This window comes from Pempheris klunzingeri, chromosome 4 (assembly GCF_042242105.1).
Source record: "Pempheris klunzingeri isolate RE-2024b chromosome 4, fPemKlu1.hap1, whole genome shotgun sequence".
Taxonomy (NCBI): domain Eukaryota; kingdom Metazoa; phylum Chordata; class Actinopteri; order Acropomatiformes; family Pempheridae; genus Pempheris; species Pempheris klunzingeri.
The window spans coordinates 11825681-11845606 of record NC_092015.1 but is presented as its reverse complement, the minus strand read 5'-3'; the positions used below and the strand labels follow the sequence as shown (position 1 = coordinate 11845606).

General features: G+C 42.2%; 1 protein-coding gene across 2 annotated transcripts in view; it reads right to left on the bottom strand.

Moving 5' to 3' along the window:
* The window catches only part of sipa1l3 (signal-induced proliferation-associated 1 like 3), a 69908-nt gene that overhangs the window by 27370 nt on the left and 22612 nt on the right, over positions 1–19926 (bottom strand). For both annotated transcript variants that reach the window (XM_070828752.1, XM_070828753.1), the window contains exon 2: positions 7648–7723. The gene's annotated coding sequence lies outside the window, so the exon portion shown is untranslated. The remainder of the gene's footprint in view (positions 1–7647; positions 7724–19926) is intronic.

The following is a 19926-nucleotide window of genomic DNA, read 5'->3' as shown; positions in this document are numbered from 1 at the left end:
GACAATAAGGTGGCTGTGGGATGGTGGCAGTCCTGTACAACTGTGAAGTCTGTTCCTGTTCCTGTTCCTGTGTTTCTTTCTAACTCTTTTTTTAATAAACATACAACTCGAGCTAATATCTGTTTCACAATCATGCTGGCCAAAGTGTGGTTGTATGGTGAAAAACAGCAGGGATGATATGGTCTGTCCTGTCTAATGATATGATTAATTAGATTAATGGCACCTGGAACTAAATAAAGTATTCTGAATCTGAATCTCCTGCTGCTGCTGCTGCTAGCATTAATGCTTGGTATTGGTCTGATGAAAACTCCACAAAAAGAGGATTGAATTGCATGCCCATTCAACTGTACTCATACTTTTAGTTTATATGTGTATAATATCTCCTAACTGCTCACAATTGGATACAAACCGATGTTTATAATCAACATTACTTCCTATATAGACTTTGTAATATCTTCTTGGGTCTTTGGAAGAAACTGAATTCAATGAATTTTAAGACTTTAAAACCTGCTGATTACACAACTCAATGTGCGATATGGGAAGGTGCTAATAAGAGTCTGAGGGGGTTTTTAGAGATTCTGAAGTAGAGCTTTGGCTAAATGTCTAAAATGTAAATGTGCTCAATCCATCCATCTCTGGCGTAGTCAAACTGCTCGTGTTTCTATTGCTATTCTTTCTTTCTCCTGAATTTCCTTCTCCACTCTCGAGTTCCTGTCTAATCTCACACACTATTTAGGTCTCCATTCCTGGATTTAAGCTCCTTTAGCTACATAACTCTCCCCTCAAACATCATTCAAATATCAGCAGTAAATTTGCTCATTGGCATATCTACTGTAAAAAATGTGCTCTTGTCAGGTTTCAGTCGTGCTAATTTCCTTCTGCACCCTCTTTATATTCCTGCATCATGGATCTATAAAACCCTCCTGTCAGTCTTTTCTTGCACCTGCTTGGGTGCATCACAACATGTGATTCAGCCCCACAATTCATCACACACTGCTTTGTGAAGCAGTTTCTTCATCGGCATGTTCGGCTTTTATTCAGATAGCCGTCGACGTTTTATATTTTACAACCGAAAAACTGTTTTTGGTGGTTAATCAGACAGGAGAGATAATATTTCTACTCCTCAGGCAAAAGCTTTGAGGAATTAAATCATATGATTCAACCACAAGCAGAAAAGCAGCACTGCTACATGTGAAATCACTGGGGTTTAAAAAGCAGGGGCCACATGGGTCTGAAAAGAGGAGCTAAACACTTGACTCTTTCCAGTAAGTTTAATACTCTGCAGGAAGCGTACATTAGAGGAATTTTGTTGTGGGAACAAATCTGTGCTAGTCTCTCTCCGGCTGCCTTGGTTCTTGTGAATTCAACATATGTCGACTCCTGGGGTGACTATCTCGTTATAAAGTCCAATTTGCATAACGTTGAGCTTTTCATTGTGTCAAGGCAGCTCAGAGTGGTTTGTGTGTGTTTTATGATACACAACGGCTTTTATGAGTCTGCGCTGAATTCATTTTTGGCACAGAGACTGCATTACTCATTCACTCATAAACACACAAAAAAACTCATTCACAGCAAACAAAATCCCCCTATAGTCATACAGCCACGCAAATGTATCATGTCTTTGTTACAGCAGAACCATGTTCACTTCCGGGCCAAAGGCTCCCGCTCTGATCATGCTTTCTGACAGAGTCTCTCCTCATCCGGAGGGCTGTCCTGTGATCCACTATCAGGCCCAGTCACAGATTATCCGGCCCCAGCTGCGGGAGCTGCAGAATGGCTTCATTATGTGTCTGAGGAGCCTGATGAGAGAGGCAAAGGAGAGAGTGTGGTCTGATCTTTAACCAGGGACTGAATATCTGCAGCCCACAGCCTATCAGCGAGAAATATACCTGACTACACTCAACAAACAGCCAAAGAGTGAAAGATACAGACTGGTACTCAGGGCAGGATGGAGTTTTCCCTGTGAGACGTTAGTGTCCCACTGGTTAACCATCCAAGTCTACTATGTCAATGTCAACAGGCTAACATGCTCACAACGACAAGATGCAGATGATTAACATGCATGATGTTTAAAACATGGTCACCATCTTAGTTTTAATGCGTTAAACTGTTGACTAAACTAATGTCTAGTTTTGCAGGTATTTGGTCACAAGCCAAAGTATTAAAAATCTAACCAAATTATGGCACCAGATTAAAAGTTAAACCTTATGTATTTTTTAAGGCAGTGGAAACAAGTTCTGAACACAAAATTGACAAATCACCACCTTTTACGTTGATATGTCGAACTTTTTAACAGACAGTTGCTTATTTACACAAACAGCAATTATGCACATTAACATTAATTTGAAGTCGTGTTACTGAATGTTTCAACCAAACTTGATGTAAATCCACCCTTCAGTTTTTGAGACATTTCACTCAAAGCCACAAATATCAAACACATGGTGGCGCTACCAGAAAAGCCAGTAGATCACCAAAGTCATCAAGATTCATCCTCTGAGCACCTTGAACATCTTGAGTGTGTGATATTTCAGTCCAGACAAAAGTAGTGGACCAACCGACCCACAGACACTCCCATACACACAGCCAGACTGCTAACTAGGCTGAAGAAAAAAAAAGAAGCTTGTCCTATGCTGTTTGATCCTGACGGAGCAGATGTCTGTCAGCATGGCGTGTTGAAATTCATCTTTCTGTTACGTCTTTCACACACTGTGCTGACACAGACTGTGTTCTGCATTACTCGTGACCAAGTAAAATATTAACAACATTACATTGCTCTCAGACATCTGTTGTAAATACCACAAATACAAGTTAAACACTCCATAAATTATAGTTAAAAAAAAGTAAATAACCAGGACAGTAGAGATTTACTATTATCACAAATCTGCCAAGATATGCGTGATGTATTTATCATCCAACTTGGAAACTTTGCTTGAGCATAAGACTTCATTCTTGACCTTTTTTTTTTCTTTTTTATCTCCCACAAAATACAGTAAGAAATGAGCAGACACATGCAGCTTTGGCCCAGATTTCAGATGATACAGTGCAGACATTCAATGCTTTTTAAATTACTCACATACAGTAATTAGTTAGCTCTGGGATGTACCTCCTCTGTTTTGACTCTACCCTTCATGCTCCTTCCCTCTCCCCCTCGCTCTGCATGATGCAGGCTTGGCTCTTGCACCACAAACACTCACCGAGGCTGGTAATTACACTGGTTAGATGGTGGTAATGACAGAGTTAGCAGAGGAGTGCAGCTTTCAGAGGAATGAGTGTTCTCTGTGTGGAGGAGATGCCGCTGATGATGCTGCTGCTGCTGCTGCTGCTGCTGCTAACTGGTATGTCACGCCAGAGCAGACGGACCTGAGCTCAGCATGGAGTGCAACTGAGAGGTTGTCGCAAATGTAAAAGGATCAGAGGAGAGGAGACGGAGAGAGACCTGCTGTACATTTCTGTCTCTGCTGTTGCCAAAACAGAAAACAGTCTAATTATATTTCAAACTGAAGCAGGGATGTGAAACAACAAGCAAAAGTGAAATGGAAAGATGTTTGAGCAAAGACCAAAGGCTTCTGAAAATTTATAATAACTACTTTAATTATCTAAAAAAATGCAACATTAAAGCATGAACAGTTTTTTTAAAAATCCCCAAAGGAGAATAAAACAAAATCCCCAGACATAAAACATCAGCAGCAGTTACTGTAACTGTTTAAATTAAGCAAATGATGCCAGAGTGCGAGCTAGATTATGGGCTGGTTTGAAGAGCAGATGGTGGTACATATGACTGGCAGATGGCAGACAGGAGCAGAGCAGAGCACGACACTGTAACACAACACGACACTGCACAGTGCAGGCAGGGACAGCACATCCAGCATTCATGCCACCACGGCTTCTGATGGACAAACCAGGAAGTGCCATCAGGTCTGCACCGAAATAATTAAGTACACATAAAAACAACCTGAGGCCATTTGAAAGGTGTGTACTGTTGGCTTGTTTCATCTAATCAGAGCAACAAAACAGAGCTACGAAAATCAAGTCATACTTAAAGACCTGAGACTTAGACTTACTTATAATATGGCCTTCCCTCCTCAGGCCTTGATGGGCCACACACGTTGAATATCTTTTTTATTGGGACAAATTCAAAGGATTTGGTCTTAGCATTTCACTTTTTCCTTTCAAAGCTTCTATTAAAAGTGTTCTGTGTTCTTAGCTGTGTTTTGTCACTCCTACAGTATAGTTTCCTTCAGAGTAGTCGTGAAACAACAAGGAAAATGTCAGGGTCAGTATGGACAGGTGGAATGATTGCGATGATCTCTTTGATGAACTCTTTCTGATTTATATTTAACATTCAGATGGGTACACGAGAAAGACTTGGTAGAGAGAGGATGACATGCAGCAAAGGATTGAAACCTGGGCCACTGCAGTAAGGACTCAGCCTTGTGGTATTTGCTCTGAATAGCTACTGTCCATGTGGCATGAGATAGACATGAAGAAATTCCAAATAAATCCTTTGATGGTCAGCTTTCGGAGATGCAAAACACTTGTGAGTTGCCAAAAAGACCAAGAAACAGCTCTGATGAAGTCTAGCACGTCTGTGCAAAACTCTAAAAGTAAAACACATCAGCGTTTAGCTAAAGGCTCTGTGCTTTAAAAGGAAGTGGTAGAGGTGAGGTGTGTGTGACCATTAGTGAAATGCAGCGGTCCGGATGTTTCTTTGGAGACGCTCATGATGAAATATTACAGGATGACTGCCGTTGTCTGTCTGCGCTTTCCTGATGTGATTCTAGAGGCAACCGGTTTTCCCTCTTCAATAACAGATTTGATAAACAAATCCTGTGCAGCACTGGCCTATGTGCCAATCGGAGCTACAGGGCTCTGCTACTGACGAGATATCCCAGTCCAGCCCAGCTACGAGAGTGGTTTCTTTCCCTACAGCAAGACGACTCACTGCCTAGTCATCTAACCTGAAATACTGGCAGTGGTAACACAGATGATCCTGCAGGCGATCCTGGAAGTCACATTAGAGCAAACTTGAGTGTCAGAGACAAACTACAGAGTCACCGGCCCTCTCCATCAACAACAGGACTCTACAGGAAACACTGAAAACAACACCGGCATATCAGAACACTGGGCTGGAAGGAAACACACAGTCGTAGCCTCTGAGTCTGGTCTATATTGAGCTTGTAAGTCCGTTTGTCTTATCTGGAGGCGACATCGCTACCTCTCAGGCTGGAGCTTCACGGAGATCTCTCCCTGTCGCCCTGCTTTCCTTTCCACTCACTTTCCTCCCCAGTCCCTTCCTCAAGTCTCTCCCGACCCCGCTGTCATTGTCTCCACTGATTTCCGTCTACATTGCTTTGCTGAATCCCGCTGATGTCGCTAGTGTCACTTCCATCTGCTTGTCTGTCTGTCAGGCTGTTGTCCATGACACCAAGACAGCTCTTGAGGAGGAGGAAGAGGAGGAGGAAGAGGAGGAAGAGGACCAAGGGTTAAGGTGAAAAGAGCAAGTTGCATTTGGCAAGAATAGATTAAAACACACTCACACTTTCAGACATCCATGTATCAAGTCTAACGATTAGCATTCAGTTGAGAATCACGAATCGCAGCCCACATCACCATTCATCATCAACATCATCATTCACGGTTTTAGCTGCAGGAGATGGAACGGATGAATGGTAAGAAAACAAGCAGGAGGTGAAGATGGAGGTGGAGAGGAGAACCAGAGGCGAAGTCAACATCGGTATATAAATATTCAGATTCTGCAGCGCTTGGATGGGATGTTTCATTCTCAGTCTGGTTAACAAAAGATTTTCAAGAAATAATCCAACTCATCCCAGATCAGAGGTCAGCACAGGAAGAGGCTGCAGAAGTACTGACCACAGACAAGGTAAGGACTTGTCGGCACCCCGCGGATCTTTACAACCTAAAACAGTTAACTGTTTAAGCATCTGTATTAAACAACATGAACACACCATCTTCCAATGTCTGTGTCTCTGGGTTTAGTTTCATGGTAGAATAAATATATACTAGAGCTGGTTAAAAAAAATAAGACATTTCATGAAGTCACAGTGGGCTCTCAAATAATGTGATGGTTACTATTTACTAATGCTTTATAGTTAATCTATCAGTTGAAATAATAAGTGGTTAGTTATAGTTGTACACAGTACAAGTACACAGCTTTCTAAAAAATGATTAGAAACCGTTCAAGGACACAATTACAGGCCAGACATATGTGGTTTTGGCAAATCCAGCTAATGAACTACCAGACAAATCAACATACTTCATCAAATTGATTCAAAACTCCAGTGTAAAATATCCAGTGTAACTATAAACCAGCCCTGCTTATCGATTAGCAGCACTGTTCACAGAGATATTAATGGTATTAGCTAACAGTATAAATGGCATCAGATGATTGGCACATTTGTATTGTAATAGATTATAAATATATGTTATAATATTGCAATACCATTGCAGTTTTCCTTGTATACAGCTTTCTGTCAGTATCAACTATGTTGCTCATTAACCTAAACAATGCTTTGTGAATAAAGCAGATTTTCTCTACTGAGCCCAATGCAACATCCCTGGCAACAAAATATAGCCAAAGATATTAGAATGACCAAATTAAATATACTTCAGCTTTTGTGGCCACCACCTTTGTTGACACTAAAGTTAAAAGACAGCTAACATTAGCACAGACATTTCAGAGACACGTCAAAGTGCTTCATGGAGCTAAAAACACAACAGCGGTGTAAAATCTGTAAAAAACAACCAGGAAGAATCTGAAGAAAGTACCGATGAGCCGAGCTCACCATGTACAGACTTCTATGTGGAGGACTGTGTAGTGAGCTTTTGGACATTTCTCATTGCTCATTTTCTCTGCGCCGTTCATTACGCCTGCTGGCCATTTTTCTTTCAGCACAGAGCGGTATATGGTGCTTGGTTAATGCTCTACCCTTCACAATGCATTGTGTGAACACCACAAAATGCCAAATGCCACTATACAGTGAGTAGTGGGTGATTTTCGACACAGCCAGAGAGAATTACTGTGGCACAGAGAACATTGCATTGTGGGACTTCATATCAAGCTGGATGTGGTGTTGTGACGACAGAGGCCGTTAGTGCAGCTCTCCCTCATGGTGGAGAGTATATGAGAGTCCACCTGCTTTTCATTATCAGTAGAAAAGGCAGATGAGGAAGTGCTTTATCTACTAGACAGTGCAGCAGACAGCTCACCCCTACGCTGCGGAAAAATATCCAGGTCATCAAGCCAATTAGCCTTTTTATCAAGTCTGTCTCTTCTCATAACAAAAACGTTCTGCTAGTGAAGTGAGTTAAATCGAAGCAGAATAAAGAAGACACTTCAACAAGTATCAAGACGATGACAGAACAGGTTTCTTACTAGAACACACAACATGAACAAACACAAATTAATCAGAACCAGGCCCAAAGAGAATGAATACAGTCAACGTCAGACTTTAAAAGTGAAATTCAAGCACTTGTAAAGCACTTTACAGAAGTTCTTGAAACCCATAGTAAGCCATGTACGCATGAGTCCAGATGACCGAAACCTCAGATTAAAATGAACAAACCACAAAATGAAAATCTGCTTAAAAATTACACACACAAACACTACATCAGATGCACTAATTTTACCTTGTTCTGCCTTGGGTTGTGCAGTAAGCCGGTGCTTGACGTCACAGTGCAGGAGGGGGAGGCTCAGTATTTTATTCTGCAGGGAGGAAATTAGAGAAATGGACATCTTGTTAAACTGCGGTTGATGTCTTTTCGATGCTCTACAACAAATGTGGTGTGATTATCAGAAAGACTTGTTCTTGCTTCACACACGTGAAGAGTTGAAAAGATGAAAACAACTAAATGAATTGATTCGATTTTTTTATATATTAATCTGAACACATTTGCTACATTGTGATGTGACGTTCTTAACCTTTTGCATTTCACATAAATACTCATACTCATGTGTGGTAGTAATAACTGAGAGAGTGTGTGTGTGTGTGTGTGTGTGTGTATGTATGGAGCAGCTGTAATCAGTTACAAGCTCGTCAGGCCACAGACACGTCTATTGTTAGAGAGGAGTCTGAACAAAGATGCCCCTGGCTGTATATCTGTACTGTAAACACATTTTCATACACACAGCCTCGCTTATACACAAACAGAGTTAAAAAACATTACGCCATGTAGGTTTCACAGCAATTTTCCTCTGCCTGCCACTCAGATACTGAACCAGGAATAATGTGCATAAAAAAAGTCAAAACAGATGAGGGAGTCGCTCCTTTGTCTGCACACAAAAGTCTACAGAAACAAACGTATGTGCTCTGATTTTGTCTCCATCTTCCGGCTCTTTCTTGGGTGAAAATAAAAAGGAGGAGTGGGGGCAGAGTGAAGGAGGCTGAGCACTTTGATTGGAGGTCAAGGGGCCTACGAACAGAGGGGGGACGGCTCCTCAAATACAAGTGGGACATAACGAGAGGGGTGAAGAGGGGCCAGGGGAGGGGTCTGGTAGGAATCAGCAGACATAATGCCCTGAGGGGGAGACCCATTACTGTCTGACAAATACTGTTCTAATCAATAATAATCAATCAGGGTCCACTTACCCTGCCACAGCAAGCATAATAACATTGTCTCTAGCAGAGGGTGGAGGGTGGTTTAGGGGGTGGACAGGGGTCATGTGATGGTGTGAGTGTCTATTTTGCTATAGCAACGCGTCAGTCCTAGACAAAGTCAGCAGCGTCAGCTTGGATTTAAGGCTCAGGCTTCACTCCACTGCCCTGAAAATGAAATTAAAGTGTAAGTGAAAACTTCCGAACCATGGCGGAGTTTGCACCACAGACCCCAGCCTCAAAGTGATTATACCACGGCGTCTGTGTATGATGCTGTATGCAGCCGTTATAGCGCGCGCACACACACACACACACACACACACACACGAGGACACATTCATAAAATCAAGTACAGAAAACGTCAATTAAAAGATACACAAAAACAAATTTACATTTGGAGAAAAACGCAATGAAAACTTTATTACTAAATTATTATACACGTTCTTTAGCTAAAATGTACCAAAAAAGAATATTTAAGTCAAACAGAGAAGCTGGTTATTTTGGCATGGACAGCTTTCCACGGAGGCCAGCTGACACCTGACTCATGAGTCACAGCCACAGACGACATCGGTAAAGTGATCAGAAGCTCCACAACAGGAGTGAAGGGACTCAACATAGCTGGCTAACCGCACACACACACACACCACAAAACTACAAACTAACAAACTGCCACAGGGTTGAATCATCACCTCTGTGCCACAGGTTCAGCTTTAAATGTTTGCTGTGAGGATCAGGCTGCTGGTATTTGTGGCTTTGCTGCTGTTCCTGAAGTACCTGTGGCTGAGAACAAAGCCCGGAGCGCCTCTTTCAGCCATTTTCTTGGTCGGCAAAACATGTATGTGAGAGGAGAGGTGGGTGTGCAAAGCAGCATGAGCCACTTGTGAAGTCCACTGGGTCGGATGATTGCCTGATATCACAGTAAAGGTCTCGACACACCGCAGAACAAGTTGGACAGGGGATTCATGAACACCAGGATGAAGACAAACGACCTCTGTGGCCTCCACAAACACATCTAAACATCACTGAACCTTCACGGGGAGTAGTGGAGGGAGAGAGCGGAGCTGGATTCAGAATGAACATCCACACAAGCCTGGTGGAAAGTCGATTTGTGCGAATGGGACTCTGGTGAAGTCTTAAGACTCTGCTGTATATTTAGTTGTGGAGTCATTCTCTGTGGCTCTGAATCCCAGAACAGCCAGAACACAGTCAGCTCACTGTGTGTGTGTGTGTTTACAGTATGTTTTCAGGACAGTAAGACTGTGAGTTCAGCATAAATAATTCTATAAATAAATAAATGCATCTGCTTTTCAGAGACGACAGGCAATCCTTCTCTCATTACAGTAGAAGTGAAACCACCACTGATGGGATAAGAGGAGAGTCAGTGTGTGTGTCTGCAGGCGTGTCTGAGCCTTCATCATCATTGGCTTTATTTTGTGATTAAAATGGGATTACTGTCACAACTCTGATGCATGAATATTTCAGAGCATTTTCTGTGTCAATACTCCTCCAGAGTTCAGCCTACTCAGGTTTCTACTCAGACTGTGTTCTGGAAATCTTAACAGTGCAAGTTGTTAAAGAAAACATCACAGACAATGTTAACGAATTTTTACTGTTTACGTGCATAAGTACTTTGTTATTAGAACTAGCTTGGTGGTATACTTCTAGATAATACATGCCAACATTATCTGAAGTAAATCAGATTAATCAAAGCTAGTTAGAATCAGGGATTAAAGCAGGAAATATTTGAGAGCCTAAAAAGTTAGAAATGTGGGAAACGTGTACGGTGTGCAATAGACATTTCCTTTGCTGCTCTAACTAAGTGAAATTGTAATAAAAGCAGCTTTTATAGTTTTCTTTTTGAAAACATTTTTTTATCTTATGTATGTACTGCACAGTTATTGTTGACATGTATCTCATTCCCTTTTTTTAATGTATTTATCTATTCTTAGTCTTTTTATACTGCATATTTGCTTTGTCGATGGACAGAAAATGGACTTCTAAAAGATGTTACATGGAAACAATCAACAATCTTTCAAGTTCGCAGACAGCCCACTGTCACCATACACAAAAACACAAAACGTTTATTGTTGTCTCACTAGATACTCACAGGCAGTCTCGACCCCTATGTGCCTGTGTCTGCATATCCTTTACATACTGCGCTGTAGTCTGGAGTGGGTAATGAGTGCACATGCTGCAGGAGAGGGAGGAAACCCCCTGCAGAGAGGGGTGGGCAGCCCCATTCACACTCTGGGAGGTGGGGACTGCCACACTTTCATCCCCTTCACATCTCCGCTCTTCTGCACGCCCCTCAGTCTTCCCCCATGATTCTCGTCACCTCATCTTATTCGAATTGAAATGGAGCAATGGGTGTGTTGGAGGGGGGGGGTTAGGGTTAGAAGAAATGTCTCTTTGCTTCCTTCCTCTGTGAGTCGCACAAGTGAAAGACACGGGGCTCTGTCCTGATGTAAAGCTTCCAACTGTGAAGATCTTCATTAAGATGAAATCAGATGGAGTAAGATTGTCGCATGAGGGCAAACCACTGGAAAAGCAGAGTGAAAGCAGACAGTGTGCTCTAAAAGTATCGATGTGTACACTATAAATAAATCAAGCTGAGAGTTGCTCTGATTGATCAGTAGCTGATCAATATGCGTGATTTATTTTATACGAGAAGAGATTGATATTATAACATTCTGACATTCCAGTACGAATTTGCAAGGTAAGTGTGCACAGTTTGCATTAACTGATATGAGGAGGTGTTTTGTTCTCTAGCACTAAGTCAACAAACACCATGTTTATGTTTGCTGTCCATCAAAACTGTTTAAGGCTGTAATTATCTACTCACAGAGCCTTTTTGGAAAGAATCCTAAAGTCGCTGTCAGTATGTGGGAGCTTGCTCCCATAATCATTTATTGAGACTCATATCTTTAATTAATACTTTAGAAGAAACCGATGATGGCACTCTAGTAATAATATTCCAGTCTGGGCTTCCTTGGTACAAACAATAACAATAATCTCTGTCAAAATCAGACATTTCTCAGTTTTTCAGGTCTGAGTGAGGTCCACTGGCTGCGTGCTTTAACTCTGGGCAACATAAGAGGAAAATACAGTGATGAAGTCATATGCAATACACAGAGCTCCTTTCACCAAAACCACTTGGAAATGCTGCTGTAGCTGTTTGATCGCTATGCTGGTGCTGGTTGTCATAGAAACGGGAAGGTGCACCGGCAAAAAAGACGTATGATGTAGGCGGCCGGCCGCAGGCAATCAGGACACACAACCTGAGAGTGAGGCAATAAATAATAAGACACGATGCAGCAATCCATATAACACGCCCAGCAGGTGGTCACTTTGGAGTCTGATGTGTGCTGTCGCTGCAGGAGGCTGCAGCGCAGTGCAACTCTAAATTCATCCAGGGCACTGCTGTGGACCTTTTTTTCTTCTTTAATTCTACATCTCTGTCTGCAAAGCGCTCGCCCGACTGTCCTCAGATCTGTTCCTTCTCCTTCTGTGGTTTAATCAGTGTGTCCAGGCAGCCTGTGACCACGCGCCATGCAAGCATCAAAGCACGTTACAATGGGCTCTCTTCTAACACATGAAGAAGCTCAGGGCCGTAAAAGTGCACCCGTCAGCAGACTTCCAGCATCTGCTACTTGTTTTTGTTTCCATAGCATAATCCAGTCTCACAAATTCCCTGCATTTTCTATAGATAGTTGTCCTCAACACTATCCATGGTGAATTAACCAGCCATATGCCAAGATACAGAGCCAGCTGTATGGAGCGGATTTTCAATTACATCTGTAAAGCTTGAACCTGGTGACAGAGTAAGTACAGAGGATTAACAGAGGACTTTAAACAGTAAACTTTACTGTATGACTGGAAGTTTACAGGTTAAGTTACCACAAAACAACAACTTTATAAGTAAAGAAAATGCCCTAAAATCACACATATACTATAGTTAAATCTTCACATCTAACAGTCTCCAAGACGGCGTCATATATGAAAGGGGGATTTCGTCATCACACATAAATTTTATCAACACACAGCCATTCTCCTGGCTCATCAGGGCATATCACCTGGCATCAGGTGACTGTTACCATCACGATTACCATCTAGATTTTGTCAGCTAGCTACCTGTTGCGGGTACAGGAGGCCGTGTCTGCACTTTATCTGTCTAACAAACTGCCAGACGCATTCCTGTGCAGGTCGGACATGAGATGAGTCTGCCCTTTTCTGTTGAAATTAACACATCAGCTTCACAGGCCCTTTGGTCCAAACTCAGGCCAGAGGGCACATTCCTGAAAAGACTTACATGTGCTTCTTGGCTGTAAAGGAGACGACATGCAGGAGAATAAGTTGCAACCGACTACCTGGTTATCATACGTAGGTTTTAAATGTTGAAACAGCTTGATGATACGTTCAGATTAATATCCACCTTGCTTAAGAGCAACTACAGCTTAGACTACATAAACTATAGAAAGACAGACTGTAATGAAGATACTTGGCTGCCTGCTCACAATGCAGAAACATGTGGAGGAAAGACAATAAGGAGGCCCTCAGCTCTGCTGTTGGCCTCGGCCTCTTTCCCCATGGGTGTGTGGTGAGACCGGGTGTGTTTGTGTGTGTGTGTGTATATGTGTGTGTGTGTGTGTGTGTGTGTGTGTGTGTGTATAGCAGTAATGACGGGTCCTCGGGGTGACTTACACCGTCACAGCTGTTGCAGCTCCCACAGAGACGACTCAGGGGAGAACAGCGGGCTACTGCTTCTCCACACTGATTAACCCGAGGGCGTGCACATGGACCGTCGTGGAAAACACTCACTCACACACACATGTACACACTGACAGAGGCGGGCCTGCACGCTTACTACAGCACTAAGGATATTATTTCATAAAATAATTCAATAAATTCAAATAATTCAGTAGTACTCATCTCCTATAGCAATAGACAATGGCCGTGGGACTTATTGTTGTGTGTTTTTACTCCTGAATTTCATATTTGAATTATTTATTATCTAAATAAATAATTTAATCTTATCTTACTACTGTGCTACTAAAATCAACTGAAATCCATTTTCTTGCTGTAACGCAATGCAAGATTTAACCAGGTTAAGTTTGTCCTGTGTTTAACCACATCCTTCTGTAGTTTATCCAGTTCTCCTACATGTGTTTCATATTGTGAAAACAACAATAAACCTACCCAATACAAAAGCATTAGCTGGAAATGAATGTGGTTCATAGACGTGCAGTGTCTGCCTGGTACGGCCATGTCTAGTCGTTTCTTTGTTTGGATTCAGCTGGGAGGTGACAACATAGAAATAAAAGATTTTATCTAATCATGATCGTTAAAAACAATAAACAGCAACAATTTAAACCATCCACCTACTGACAAGTTTGTTATTCTAGACAATGAACTGTTTGTTTTTACAATACAGGCACACTAATACCACTATTGTTGCTGCTATAATAACACTCACACTGAAGCGGCTGCATCTATTAGGGTACTTATAATGCAAACTAAAAGAATATTGAATTTTTCTATTTACACATTTTTAACTGAATGGATGTAAACTGGGCTCTGCTACCACAGCTAATAAATGCTACTGACCTACATTACACCTCATGCATCATCAGGAATACGCAGAATTTCATATCTTAAGCTAAAGATATTAAATTATTAGTGTATTTACATACATTTTGAACTGCGTTAAAGAGTCAAAGTGACAAAGAAAAAAGGAACAATAAGGATTTTAATCAAAATATTGTCCTAAACGACTCTGACCCCTCTACCTGGATGCTGTTACCTGTAGATCGGACGGACTGTGCTGTCGCTGTCACTGCTACGATTATTCATGATAATCAAAACTGTGTAAAATGTGGTTGTGCTTTTGTAAAGAGACAGCTGGGCAAGCACGCCTGCTGGTGCGCTGTATCAGTCACACATGTTTTCATAATTGGGAATAACATTGGATTCATGTTTGCTCACCTGTCAGGAGGCTGACAGCTCTGAAGGCAGATCGTGAGAGCAATTCAACTGCAGTAAATATGTCTGTCATATTCAATCTGTCCTGCACAATAGTGATTAGCTGGTGAACCCCCTTCGTGCTCAAATAGTGCAGCTCGGCAGAGCAGGAGCAGTCAGCAACAACAGTTCAGCAATTTGTGCTCCTCTTTCCAAAGACTTTCACCGCTAAGTAAGATAACTGGACGACAGAGATAGATTTTTTCAAATTAACCAGAAATATCTCAACCACTTATAGAACTGTAATTTGATTGCACTCTGAGGTCAACTGCAAAGCTTCCAGAGAATCAGCCATCTGATTGTGATTAAGGGGTTAGTAATCACTGGTCTATTACCATAATCTCACACAAATCCCATAAACACACACACACACACACACACACACAAAAAAAGTGATCAGGGGCTCGGCTCAGGATGCACTCATTTAGTGCCTCCACGCTGTCAATCTTTTCTCTAACCTGAGATTTCAAACACAATTTTCCGTGAGTTAAGACTCTACAATTCATATTTAGAGCTGGGTACCTCAACACACACACACACACACACCTTTTTACTACCAACTAAAATGTGGCAAAATTAAAAAAATATTAGCATTTGTTACATTGTGTTAAACAGTGAGCGGTAGTGTGCTGGTAGGAGGATCTTTCTTACTGCCTCAACTCTGTCTTATTGGACAGAGCTAGGTTTGTGCTAAACTAAGATAAGCTAAACTAAGCTAAGCAGCTACTGGGTGTAGATTCATTTCTTGTTTCATTCTTGTATTTAGAGTAGTGACGTGAGAGATGAAAATCTTCTAATCCAACTCTCAGCAAGACACAAGCATATTCCCAAAAATGTGGAACTGTTCCTTTAAACACCAATAGCTTGCTTCAAATGTCTGGTCTGATTTGTAGTCTTGTTTGCTTAATCTCTGATCAGATCTAAATGATAATTTTGCTGATTTTAGGCTCTATTTTATGTAGGTGAGGTTGATTACCAATCAATCCTGTGTGCATTTAAGAAGCTGAACTTGTTGAATATAAAAAAGGATTTGTAAAACAAAGATTTTGGTATCTGCATGCATAAATTATCAGGTAGTTCACTATAGTACTGCCTTCATGAAGGAAGCGGGGGCAGGAGTGTGTCGACATACTGTGTAAGTGTGTGTGAGCCTGTATTGCTGGTTATTTCAAGGTTCTTCCGGTAACTGAATCAGAGCAGTGACAGACTAATGAGGCTAAATGATGATGAGGCTTCAGGAGGAAAAGGCCTCCAGCAGGGAGAAGAGACGATGTGTCAAGCAGCTGGGGGAGAGTCAGGGCTTTCCTCCGGAAGCTCGACTTTTATGGAAACACTATATCTGGCAGAAAAAAAGAGCTGGTCTCGTCATCTACAGTGTCCACTGGGAGCCACGCTTAGAACTGCTTAACAGAAAATGCCTCAGAGTCAAGTAATGATAATCATGATGTTTTATTGATCCCCATAAGGACACTTCCTTGTTCAAGTGGCGGTCAGAGGTCAGGGTTAACAGCTTGGTCTCAGGTTCTTTTTCTCACCACCCTAACTCAAGATATACACACTGCCATTGCTGCTGCTGTAGTCTACTGACATAAACAGATGTAGGCTCTCATTCAGCAGCCCCCTGATCAGGCTGCCAGCCAACCAACAGACTTAAAAGCACATCTCACGACTTCCAGTGACCGGATCAGGGAGGTTCAAGCGCCGGGTAAGCCTCAATCAAAAAATTCCTAAAGCACATTCCTCCATGCACCTCGCTAAAAAACAGATTATTTAATCAGTGCATGCACAGAAATGAGCCAAAAAGGGTATTTAGGGATAAGAATGGGATCTGGCAAAATACAAGACTTACTCTAGAAACAGTAAAAACAGACCAATGCAGTCAATGTTTCCTGACTTCAGACTAAAAATACTGTGATAACATGATCGTGCTGCAGTGACCTCCGATGCTCTGCTCCTTTACGCAGATATCACAGCACAGGGTCGGCTACGGTGCCTTACTCAAAGACACTTTGATGCATCAGATTTTAATTGAAATTGATGGTTACTATAAAATAAATAAATAAACAAATGAATAAATAAATAAAATGTGTTGACTAGGGTTGGTGCAGTAGCCCAGAGTTGAGGCGCAGACTATGAACAACAGCGTCCCTAGTTTAAGTCCAGCCAGGGACCATCTCTCTCTCCCCTGATTTCTTGTCAGCTCACTAATAAAGGCTTATAATAATAAAAAATATCAATGAAATACCTTAAACGATAATACCTGACAATGGTTTCTTGAACCACTAGGCCTGATTGCCTTTTGACAGATATAAGAAGCTTTCATTCCGGCTGATAAATGAATTGGATCTTATAAAACCAACACTAGAAATATTGATTGAAACTGTAGCCATCATTTCTCACTTCCTGGTTTAATTAGTTAAAAAAATTACAATTATTCGCGGTCATCGTCATGGTCAGTAAAGACACAACTTTGATGTCATAGACAATGAAAAAGTGCAGCTAAGCGTGACACGAGCGCATAACCTCATCTAGCGCTACGGGGTAACATGTCTTCTTTTAAAGGAGATGACAGCACGCTGAGTGACATCTCCATCAGTGGTGTTTTTAAAATGGCTGATTAATGAGAAGTGACACTGTTGTCCTCTTTTCTGCAACCTACTCTGCATGATGCATCGACAATAGAGAAAGAGCACAGGGTCAAGGGGCATGTATGTGTGTGTGTGTGTGTGTGTGTGTGTGTGTGTGTGTGTGTGTGTGTGTGTGTGTGTGTGTGTGTGTGTGTGTGTGTGTGTGTGTGTGTGTGGGGGGGGGGGGGGGGGGGGGGTTACAGTGTAGTCAAACAAAGAGCGCCTCTGACACAAATCCAGCCAGTGTTTCTCTCTCTCCCTCTCGTCTTTCACAAGGCCTCTCGCTGTTTGATTTTTGTCCCCTGAATGGTGCCCATTGAAGGAAGAGGCAGTTAGGACCTTATTGTCTGAAGACTGTGTGAGCTCCCAAAGGAATAAATGAGCTCTCAGAGACAAACCTGACTGCTGGAGATCATTTTTCCTTCAACAGCCACTGCCTCTCCAGAATGAGTCACTCTAACTGACTGTGGATCAGGGTTTGTACCTGGCTAAAAAAATGTCACTACACTTGAAAATCAAGATAGTACTAATGTGATTTATGAGTCATGACTTTTGCCTGATTTTGGACTTTGAAAACTATGACTGTAGCAGCCTCCACCCAGCATTTTTTGTAGTCGTATGGCCTAGATAAGCTCAGCTGGTGGAGAGGGAGTGTGGCGGGGCAGAGAGATAGCGGTCAGAGATAGAGATAATAGTGCCCGCCGGTTCCTCTGATGCCTGTGAAATGATGGGCTCCTTTGGGGTTTTCAGTGCAGAGAGTATGTGCAGTAACTGGATTTAGCCTAACCACAGTTAGGCCAAGACAAAGTGTGGGAAAGGCTTGGCATATTGTGGGTGTAATACTGTAAGGTCAAATTCATCTCAGAACTAGAAAAAGGGTTTGACTGCTGGCGAATCTGGGGCAATTTCCTCAATGAAATGAGGGACGGTAAGAGAGGAGGCCCAGTTTTGAAGGCTCACTTTTAATTTGCCTCTTATTAGCAAAACCTGATGCTGACTGCTTGAGCTGTCTAAATGAAGGACGTCAGATGTACTGGCCTGGACGATACAATTACGGGCTTTAAATTCATCTCACGCACTCTCAGGTTCAAAGTGAGGATGCAAGGTGTAGTCAGCCCAAGTTCACCTCGACTCCAGCAATGACATAGTACGATGTGACAGGATATGCAGGCAGTGCTGCCACTATCGTACGTTTCCCATAAAATAATTCACCTGGAGAGCAGCAGAGTGTGGCTGCACACAGGGAAACCAGCCCCGAAAAGAGATGTACCCCGTTGCCTCTGCATAAGCCCTCCACTTTCCTACAGATCAACAAGATCCCAAACATACCTCCCCATATTTATCCTCTAATCTTTCCCATTATGATGTAAGAAGACACTGGATTGCCAAATATCCTCAGAAATCTTGAGAAAGACCAGTGGAGCTGATGTTGTGAACACCATTGCTCCTGAGTGCATGTACTTTTCACTATAAGGGGACTGAGTTATTCATGTACAGATGTTTGAAATAAAAAAGTTTATTATCATTATTATTGTCATTATTTCTTCAACAGCAGGGCTTAAGACCATGTACAGTGGGGCAAAAAAGTATTTAGTCAGCCACCAATTGTGCAAGTTCTCCCACTTAAAAAGATGAGAGAGGCCTGTAATTTTCATCATAGGTACACTTCAACTATGAGAGACAGAATGGGGGGAAAGAATCAAGGAAATCACATTGTAGGATTTTTAATGAATTAATTGGTAAATTCCTCGGTAAAATAAGTATTTGGTCACCTACAAACAAGCAAGATTTCTGGCTCTCACAGACCTGTAACTTCTTCTTTAAGAGGCTCCTCTATCCTCCACTCGTTACCTGTATTAATGGCACCTGTTTGAACTCATTATCAGTATAAAAGACACCTGTCCACAACCTCAAACAGTCACACTCCAAACTCCACTATGGCCAAGACCAAAGAGCTGTCAAAGGACACCAGAAACAAAATTGTAGACCTGCACCAGGCTGGGAAGACTGAATCTGCAATAGGTAAGTAGCTTGGTGTGAAGAAATCAACTGTAGGAGCAATTATTAGAAAATGGAAGACATACAAGACCACTGATAATCTCCCTCGATCTGGGGCTCCACGCAAGATCTCACCGCGTGGGGTCAAAATGATCACAAGAACGGTGAGCAAAAATCCCAGAACCACACGGGGGGACCTAGTGAATGACCTGCAGAGAGCTGGGACCAAAGTAACAAAGGCTACCATCAGTAACACACTACGCCGCCAGGGACTCAAATCCTGCAGTGCCAGACGTGTCCCCCTGCTTAAGCCAGTACATGTCCAGGCCCGTCTGAAGTTTGCTAGAGAGCATTTGGATGATCCAGAAGAGGATTGGGAGAATGTCATATGGTCAGATGAAACCAAAATAGAACTTTTTGGTAAAAACTCAACTTGTCGTGTTTGGAGGAGAAAGAATGCTGAGTTGCATCCAAAGAACACCATACCTACTGTGAAGCATGGGGGTGGAAACATCATGCTTTGGGGCTGTTTTTCTGCAAAGGGACCAGGACGACTGATCCGTGTAAAGGAAAGAATGAATGGGGCCATGTATCGTGAGATTTTGAGTGAAAACCTCCTTCCATCAGCAAGGGCATTGAAGATGAAACGTGGCTGGGTCTTTCAGCTTGAC